The 8,566-nt window shown below is 36.0% G+C and overlaps 1 non-coding gene across 1 annotated transcript; it reads right to left on the reverse strand.

Annotated features, from left to right (window-relative positions):
• Positions 1-6,610: 6,610 nt before the first annotated feature.
• Positions 6,611-6,719, reverse strand: LOC112470315. Its single transcript, XR_003042941.1, has one exon. It is a non-coding gene; the product is annotated as a U6 spliceosomal RNA (small nuclear RNA).
• Positions 6,720-8,566: the final 1,847 nt, after the last annotated feature.

Consider the following 8,566-nt stretch of genomic DNA (forward strand, 5'->3'; position numbering starts at 1 on the left):
TGAGTATTGTGATCTGTAGCCTGAGGTGTATTTGGATTCTCATTGTGTATAAATTAGATTGTGTTTATACACATTCCAACGAGAACGAATTTTCAGCTTTCATTTCCAGACTGTATTCAAGTAAGAATCTTCTTACTATGGACTGCATTGCAGATTTTTAAACTTTTACTTGTCTTTGGCTTATTTCATGAGAAACATTTTACGTCACCTCCACTGGGGACCATGCTTGTTTTCAGTAGCTTTTCTGTGTTTCTAGAGTAATGCGTAGAAAACCAAATCTCATGTGGATGAAGAAAATTTCAGTGATGCCATGATGTCTGATGGTATAATGCAGTCAGGATCTAGAATGTTCATAGCCTTCCTCAACAGAGTGGAACCGATTAAGACAAAACTAAAATATTTCATGCAATATTTCACAATCCTGTCCCAGTTCACCTTCCTTCCATCACCATAACAACACATATCTCAAGCATTTGGGACATTTTTAGCATATATGAGAAAATCAACCTTCCTTTGTGACCTTTACCTTCAATTTGTAGATATTTGCCTTTGAAGGTCTCATATTATTTTTCTTGAGAGGTTTTGGCAACTTAGACCATTATGTACCTACTTAGGATCAGGGAAAATTATCCAGATGGAACTAGGTGTGACCAACATTTGATATTATGCATATTACTACTTTCCTTTCTACACAGACTCAATAGACCAGAAAAAAAAAATTAAAGAAAAAATCTGTTATATTTTCTGAATAGCTGAAAGTTAAGGGAGAGTGATCTGTGTTAATATGTAAGGAAAAAGCAATCCAGACAGAAGAAATCAGGAATGCATAAACCTTAAGATGAGAAAGTACAAGGAATGTTTGCAGATGGCACAGAAACTTATGTGGCAGGAGAGGACAGAGCAAGAGGAAGGCAGAAGTGAAGAGTGGACCCCATAGGAACATGTTTGTCCGAGGCTTTCGACTGTTGCTCTGAGTGACGTGAGAAACTAATGAAGCAATTTTTTTTTTTCGATTGAGATGAAACTCACATAACATGAAACTTTTCAATGTGAACAATTCAGTGACATTTTTTACATTACAGTATTGTACAACTGCCACCTCTGTCTAGTTCAAACATACTTTCATCCATCCAAACTAAAACCCTAAGCCCATTAAACAATTACCTCCCATTCCCTCCTAACTGCAGCCCTTAGTAAACAGCAACTGTGTGCTGCCTCTAGGGATTTATCTATTCTGGATATTTCATATAAATGGAGTCCTATAATATGTAACCTTTTGTGACTGGCTTCGTTCACTTAGTACACTGCTTTTGAGGTTCATCCATGTTGTAATATGTATCAGAACTTCATTTCTTCTCATGGCTGAAAAATATTTCATTGTATAGATATACCACAATTTGTTTATCCATTCATCTGTTGATGGACATTTGGGTTGTTTCTGCTTTTTGGCTATTGTGAATAGTGCCACCATAAAGATTCTTGTACAGTTTTTATTCGAACACCTGTTTTCAGTTGTTTTAGCTATGTACCTAGGAGTAGAATTGTCTGGTTATATGGAAATTGTGTGTTTAACTTTTTGAGGAACAAAAAAATCTGTTTCCATTGAAGGATTTTGGGTTAGAGAAAGGACCTGACATAAATTATGATATAAAAGATTGTACTTACTGCTATGAGGAGAATATAGTGCACAGGATAAAGGCAAAAGCACAAAGTTAACTGTAGTTATCTGACTGAGAGATGATAATGCCTTAAAGGATATAAGCAATGGAGAACAGAGAAAAGTGCTCCAATTTTGGATATGAAGGAACAACTGACAGGATTTATTGATGGTTTGGACATAAGGAAAGAAGGATAAGTGTAAGATTTCTGGCTTGAGGACTTAGAATATTGGAAAAAAAAACCAATTACTTTTAAAGGAGAAACTGAAGTACTAGGTTTAGGTGATCAAACCAATGGTTCAGTTTTGTATATGTTAAATAAGAAACATCTCTTCAATATCTGTATCAGAAATCTATTACTATGTAATAAACTACTACGAAAGTTAGTGGCTTAATTGGTTATGAATCTCTGTCATCAATTTAGGCTAAGCTCAGCTGAGTAGTTCTGCTGGCCCCACCTGGAGTCATTCACGAGCTGCAGTAGGCTGGTGGATTCATCGGGGGCTAGTTGATCTAGGGGCCCTCAGATTGGATGGATCGTTCTCCTCCACATGGTCTTGCTCTCCGATATGCTAGCATAGGCTTTTTTTATGTGGAAATTTCACGGCAGCAAGAGAAAGAGTGGAAGCTGCGAGGTCTTCTGAGTTTTCAATTTGCAACTTCCGTAGTGTTTCTTCCACTGAATGCAACTGGCCAAATAAAATCACAAGTTCAACCCAGATTCAATGGGGGTAAAGAAGACCCAGCCTCTTAACGGGACTATTAGTGTTACATTGCAAAGGGGTGTGCAAAGCCAAGGAAGAATTGGTGGCTCGCTGCTTCCTTCCTTCCTTTCTTCTTTCCTCTCACCCTTCCTCCCTCATTCCCCCTCTCTCTCTGTCTCTTTTTCTATCTCTCTCTTTTTTTTTTTTAAATAATCTAGCACACCATCAAAGTGAAGTTACTGAGAACATATTCAGTTATATGCACATATCAGTTACGTGCATTTGAAGTTCAGGAGAAAAGACAGGGCTGCAGGTAAATATAAATTGATGAACAAGAGAATCTTTCCAAAGATTGAGCCCTGATGTTGTCCAAGAATTTAAATACCAATGAAATAAGGAGAAAACAGAAAGGTGCATTAGATGGATCTATTTGTGAGATAGGAGGAAATCAAGAAGAACTTGTGTCTAAGAAATTAAATTTGGCATTGAAATATGCTAAAAATGACTGCATTTGTTGTTTATATAGTAGATAATGACTTTTCTGACGATTAAATATCTTTGAAGTTATCTGACTAGTTTATATTGGTGACTGTTTTCTCTCTAGCCCTAGGCTAAGAGAGGGCCATTAGTTTATGTGAATACCAAAATTCTTCCTGTATTAAGCTCATTAAAAGATCTGAACTTCCATTAATATACAAGGAAACTAGGCCAGAAATTGTCTGCAATACTAATGGGTGCTATGAATTTAAATTTTCATTGAAGTAATAAGGCCAGGTGTTTTAAACACTGGCAAAACTCAGTGATGAGGGCAACTGAAAGACATTCACTTATGACCATGTTGAAATGCATAATATTTATTAAACATCTTCATATACATAAAGTCTTTCTAGGTTCTCACAATTATGCAAAATCAAATAAAGCACTTGATCTTGTTTTTCAGATGGGTTGCCATTTAAATAAAACAACATAGCTGAGATCATAAATTTTATAAAATGCTAATGGGAAGGGAAAAGTGATCCTTTTCACACAGAGACATGTATATGCAAAGCATGGGAAGATATACCTGGCAATAGAGTATAGGAGAGAAGACACAGGAAAGAAAAAATTAAGCATCAGGGGACCAGAGCAAAATTTCTACCAATTAGTAGTGTCTATAAATAAATCTCTTATTCTAGTAAAAACCCTAGCCGCTGTTTATGGTTTTTATAATGTGCTCAGCACTGTCCTAAGTACATCCATATCAACTTAATTAGTCCTTATAGCACCCAATAAGATAGGAGACATTTCTTTTTGTGCCTACACCACATCCAGTTGATTCATGTTTCTAGTGCATCTGCCAGTACTGCCCCACAAATGCATGCCATAGTGACTCTGCTTCCTACCTTTCAGATTGTTCCTAAAGTCTTAGCGGGCCACTCAGCCTGCGTACAGATGTAGTTCGGGAGCAGTCTTCAACCAATGGGGAACGGACAGGAGTCAATGGATAAACACCTCAGCTTTCCTCCCTTTGGAGGGATTGTTTTGAGATGTATTCTGTGTGATTCCTTGGGCGATCCCCAGGGTGACTGAGGTGTAGTTGTCCACCACAGAAACTGGCTCAGGGATGAACCTTTCATTGCCTTCTTCCCTTCCTGTTTCGTTACCCTATCTTCTTCACTCTGCTTTCCACAATTACTTCCGATCTTCCACGTTAAGTAATACTGACTCTCTTGGAAGTAAGGTTTTCATTATTTAATTGTTATAAATAAAATATTTATCGTGTCAACTATGAAATTCTAAATTATAATTTCTTATGCATAAAAGAAAACAAGGCATTCTTTTTTTTTTTTGGATAAAATTTAAGACCTAGAACACTGAATAGTCTGGAGAAGAAAAGCTGTCTTATTACCCTACAAGTCTCAAAATAAATTAGCCACAAAATGCCCTCATATTTTAATCTATGCATGGTTTTATTTCAGTAGACAAAGAATTGGAAAACCCTATTTTTTAGGATTTTTAAAGGGTTTTTTGATTCTTGGTTAAGGTCCTTCCTCTCAGATTTATGATAAATTAGATGACAATCATAACCTGCGTTTGTATACTGTTTTACTGTTTAGAGCACTTACATCTATGCTGTTCCATTTAACTATTGGTATAAGCTTATGAGGTACGTAGAATCATTTTACAGGTTAGGAAACTTAATAGCACTGATAGCATCTTTACTATGCTGATGTACTGGCACGTGGCCGAACCAGGTAATGAATTCATATCTTCTGATAATCCAAGATAGGCTTTGTCTCCTGCAGCATAGCCATTGGTGAAGTCTTTGACTACTGCCAGTGCTGAAGAAAGCACTAAATGAACTCTCTGGGTGAGCTGTATGGAAAGGAAATGGTTTAAGTATATACACAGCTGCTCCCTATGAATTGATGTCTTTTATTTTCAGTATTTCCAAAGCACATGTAGATGCATGCAGAAGTTCGGTTCTAATAAAACTTATAGAAAAGAATCATAGTGTTGGAATACCAAGTAGTTGAGTTAAAGACCTTGACAGGAATAGGCAGTTATTTAACTCTTCCTTGGTGGTTCCCACCACTTACATGTCTTCAATCTCTTGACCCTCGGTTTTTATATCTTTAAAGTGGTATTGATAATGCTGTATCAAATAAGAATATAAATGAACTTAACCTTTAAACCATAAAATAAGGTCAAATCATAAATTGCCGTGTGGTCACCCTTTGCTAATTTCAAGCCATTGGGTCTCAGCACACTTGAAAAGGAGAAGACAAGAATCTGTGTACACGTGCTTCGCATTTGCCCTTTCTTAAAGCCAAGGGAACCATTTTTTTACTTAGTCTTTTCGACCTGAGAAGTTTGCCAATGGTAAGATTTTCTGTGTTCCTCATCTCTTCCCCCTACCTGGGGAGCAATAAATCCTTTACATTTGCATCAGATTTTCACATGGTCCTAACAAGTCCACAATACCTAACTCTTCTTTCTGATTTACAAGCTCTGTTTTGATCTGTTGACACCACATCCCCTTCCTCTCTACAACTGTTAATACTTTTACTATTTTACTGTGTTAAAAGAAAGACATAACATAAAATTTACCATCTTAACCATTTCTAAGTTTACAGTTCAGTAGTATTAAGTATATTCACATTGTTGTGCAACCATTATCACCATCCATTCCCATAACTATCTTCTTTCTTTAAAACCAACACTATACACCTATTAAATAAAAACTGGCCATGCTCTGCTCCCAGCAGCCCCTGGCCGCCACCATTCTACTTTCTGTTTCTTTGAATTTGACTACTCTTAAGTACCTCAACCATTATCACCATTCATTTCCGTAGCTCTTCTTTTTTTAAAACTATCACTCTATACCTGTTAAAGTACAGCATAGAGAAAGTAGTCAGTAATACTGTAATAACAATGTATGGTGTCAGATGGGTACTAGACATATTAGGGTGATCACTTCGTAAGGTATATAAATCCATAATCTCTATATTGTATACCTGAAACTAATATAATATTTTATGTCAACTGTAATTGAAAAAAAAATAACTTCTCATTTTTTTTCTCCCAACAGTCCCTGGCAACCACCATTCTACACTGTTTATGAATTTGACTACTCTAAGTACCTTATATAAGTGGAAGCATACAATATTTGTCTTTTTGTGACTGAATTATTTCACTTAGCATAATGTCCTCAAGATTTGTATCCATATTGTAACATGTAACAGAATTTCCTCCCTTTTTTAAGGCTGAATAACATTACATTCTATGTACGTAGTACATTTTGTATATCCATTCATTCATAGATGGACACTCAGGCTGTTTCACCCTATTGGCTCTTGTGAATAGTGCTGCTCTGAACATGGGTGAGCAAATATGTCTTTGATATCCTGCTTTGAATTCTTTTGGATATAGAAGTAGGATTATTGGATCATATGGTGGTTCTATTTTTAATTTTTTGAGAAAACTCCATACTGTTTTCCACAGTGGTTGCACCATTTTTTATTCCCACCAATAATAAACAAGAGTTGTAATTTCTTCCCATCCTCACCAACACTTGTTATTTACTGGCTTTCAACATACTTTTTTTTTTATAGTAGCTAGCCTAATAAGTGTGGGTTGATATTTCGTTGTAGTTTTTATTTGCATTTCCCTAATGATTAGTAAAAATTGAGCATCTCTTCATATGCTTTTTGGCCATTTCCATATCATCTTTGGAGAAATTTTTGCTCGAGTCCTTTGCCCATTTAAAAAAATATGGAATACATCATGCATTTGTATGTCATCCTTACACAGGAGCCATGTTAATTGTCTCTGTATCTTTACAATTTTAGTATATATGTGTTGCCAAAGGGAGCACATATAGTTGTTGATTCTTAATGAAAATTTTATCAGTGTTTCATTAACACACACTCCTCTTCTCAACAAACCATCCCCCACTGTGCACCTACACCCAATGTTTTTCTCCTTTAGAGGAATTTGCATTTATTCTTAAAACTTATTTCCGCTCCTGTTCAAGTAATCAGCTCTTTATATTTCTTGATCACTGGCAGTCTTTGAGTCTTTTGGGTTTTGTTTTATTTTGTTTTATTTTGTACTTGTTCATGTCCCTAGGATTGGGGGAGAAGGAAATGTTAAGGTCTGGCTTAACAATGCCACCTTAAACAACCTGACCAAGGTGGAGATAAGTAAGGAGCAATATTTCAACCTCACATGTAAAAGGGACATAAATCTTGCTTTTTTTTTTTTTTTAATCAGAAGTTCTTAATTTTCTCACCATTGATATAAAAATCATTTATGCTTGCACTGCAACCAACATAAATCATTAACACAAAAGAATAGTAAACAACCTTTAATCAATATCACTTTCTTCTGTGAGGCACTGTGGAAATGAAAGAATACAATTTGTCTTTGATCATAAGTCTCACATTTAGTCAGGGCCTTGTATCTTCCCAGCTCTTACTTTGCTACAACCACATGGCCTTCTTTATGTTTTTAGGACCAACCAAGGTCATTTTCTCCCAAAAAACTTTGTACATGTTGTTCTTTTTATCATTTTTTTATTTTCATTGCAATGTTAGCTTAATACCCTCTTTGGTGAGGCCTTGCTGACCCCCAACCCAATGGTGCTGCCTCCTAAGAGTCACTCTCTGTTATTGCACCCACTTTATTTCTTCTTAGCACAATAACGTTCTGAAATTTTATTATTATTGACTTGTGTGCTTGTTTATTGTCAGCCACTACCATCCACTATTCAAATATATGGCCTGTGACTACTGAAGCCTATTCTTTGGTTGACCTCCATATACTTAGTGCTGAAACAGTGCCTGATTAATAGCATATATCTAATAAATATATGTTGAATGAATACACAATGACAATGTCGATCAAGGGTCAGCAAATTTTTTTTCTATAAAAGGCCAGATAGTAAATATTTTAGGCTTTGCAGGCAATAAGGTCTCTGTTGCAGCTGCTGAACTCTGCCATTACAGTGCAAAAGCGGTCAAAGACAATACAAAAACAAATAAGCATGGTTGTATTACAATAATATTTTATTTACAGAAACAAAATTTGGGCTGAATTTGGCCTGTGGGCCATAGCGTGCTTACTGCCGGAGTAGATAATTTGGTATTAATTCTGGTGTCAGGGCACACTTGGGTGTCTAGAAGGCCTTTGGAAATATGGATGAAGCTCAGAAATGAATTTTGGTAGCAGTCAGCGAATGGATGGTCATTGGATTCATGGGAAAAGATGAAATAGCTCCAAGGGAATGTGTGGAACAGAAGAGAAGACAGTCTCAGGAATTCTGAACTCTCCCAGGCTAACTGCATTTTCTTCTTTAACAGAGGTGTTAGACTGATAGTTATATAGGTATACTTGATTAAGCATGGCATTTGCCAGTATCTTTCCTGACATTATATTGGATCAAATGAGCCACTCACTTTGACAGGTATGGTGTTAATACCTGCTTTTATGCATGTAGATAAAGATGTTAATACAAGAGCAGAATAATATGAAGGAGGATGACTAATGGTGTATTAGCAGTCTCTTCCCTGAGCTATATCCCCATTGAGAGATATGTCATGATAGATGAATTGATGCTTTTGACATAAACTGGAAGAAACATGTTGAATGAGAGAATATTCATGATAAAATGAAATGAAAGGTTAAATCTTATCTTGCTGGAATAATTTTAAAAAATCTAGC

Source organism: Pteropus alecto, unplaced genomic scaffold, assembly GCF_000325575.1.
Source record: "Pteropus alecto unplaced genomic scaffold, ASM32557v1 scaffold10, whole genome shotgun sequence".
Classification (NCBI taxonomy): Eukaryota; Metazoa; Chordata; class Mammalia; order Chiroptera; family Pteropodidae; genus Pteropus; species Pteropus alecto.